General features: G+C 57.0%; 1 protein-coding gene across 3 annotated transcripts in view; it reads right to left on the reverse strand.

The window, feature by feature from the left end:
* CPNE6 (copine 6) overlaps positions 1-1,150 on the reverse strand; it is a 7,933-nt gene extending 6,783 nt beyond the window's left edge. For 2 of the 3 annotated variants that reach the window (XM_021718440.1, XM_021718439.1), the window contains exon 1: positions 330-949. The gene's annotated coding sequence lies outside the window, so the exon portion shown is untranslated. Of the gene's footprint in view, positions 1-329; positions 950-979 lie in introns of those variants that run through there. The other variant, XM_021718438.1, reaches the window with a different exon arrangement.
* Positions 1,151-1,404: the final 254 nt, after the last annotated feature.

Here is a 1,404-nt window from a genome sequence, read left to right on the forward strand (position 1 = left end):
ATTGTGAGTCTGTCTTGAGGAGGGTGTGACGGTTCCTGTACCTCCCTCAGTACCGGGACCTTTCTTTGGCTGGGTATCTGCCTCCCCACAGTGTGTGCCTTTCAGGATACATGAAGGAGGGTCTGTGCTGGGTTCAGGGTGGGGGTCTCTGCCTTCTAGCCACAAGTTTCCTGGTTCCTGTGGGTCCCCTGAGGTAGGCAGGGACATGTGATGGTAAAGGGGTCGGGCAGGGCTGGGACCCATCTGGGAGCTAGTAGGAGATATTGTTATGGAGACTGGGCCAGACTGGGCTGGGCTGGGGCTGGTCTAGGGAGAAAGGGTGGGCTCACCTGGGCTCTCAGTCGGGGGGCTTCTCTCTCCGGCTCTCCGGCCCTCCGGCCTTGGCCCTGACTCCCTTGCTGCTCCAGCCGCTGGCGCCGGATCCAGCTCCAGCTCCGGCTCTGCTGCTATTTATGGGGCCTGGATGGGGAGGGGTGGGGGGGCCGCAGCACCAGCTCCCCCCGCACAGACCGATTGGGAGGGAGAAGAGGGAAGGGGCAGGGCCACTGCCTGGGAGGGAGCCACAGAACCGGGGGAGGAGGGCGGGCTGGGAGGTGGCCCAGAGGCAGGACCCCCACAGACACAGTGACACACATCTTCCCCTTCACACCACACCCACATCCAGAATCACAGAGATGCATACATTGCAGTGGTGCGTGCACACACACACATTCACACAGATAAATGATGGCGACACAGGCACCCACGACTCACAGGCTCACACGTATCTTGACACGCACAGGCGCCGGCACATAAACTCACTGTGACACCATGACAATTACAGCCCCACCGATACACACTGGGAAGCACACCCAACCTCATAACACTTTCAACATGACTATGCTTGTGAAGGATATCTGCAGTCACATGTAAAAGAACACTGGGCTGTACTTGTCACACACACACACACACACACACACACACACACACACACACACACTCACTGTCACCAGCCCGGAATACAACAGAATGGAGCTCTTCACGTGCTCTTCAAAAACCCTCACGTACCTTGTGGAACGTCCTAGCTTTGAGAAGGATGTCCAATTCCCTAGCCACCTTTTTATAAGGTGGACACGATTGCTTAAGGACACACAGCCTCACATCTTGGTCATGCAACCCCTGAGGATAGGGCTGCACGGAGGGGTGTGTGCTGAAGGACTGACTCCCAAGGCATCTTCCTGGTGCCATGGTGTATCCGGCACCCCCCTGAGATTTGGCCCATATCGCCATATCCCTGTGGGAGGGGCTGTGCCACACACAGATCTTAAGGAAACAAGACAGATCATTCTTAGTGAGACCAGGGGGAAGTAGGTAATTGCCTGGTTGCAAGCCACACATGCAGGCACTTGGGCACGTGGTGATCTG

This window comes from Carlito syrichta, unplaced genomic scaffold (assembly GCF_000164805.1).
Source record: "Carlito syrichta isolate Samal-C Ts95f unplaced genomic scaffold, Tarsius_syrichta-2.0.1 Scaffold312194, whole genome shotgun sequence".
Classification (NCBI taxonomy): Eukaryota; Metazoa; Chordata; class Mammalia; order Primates; family Tarsiidae; genus Carlito; species Carlito syrichta.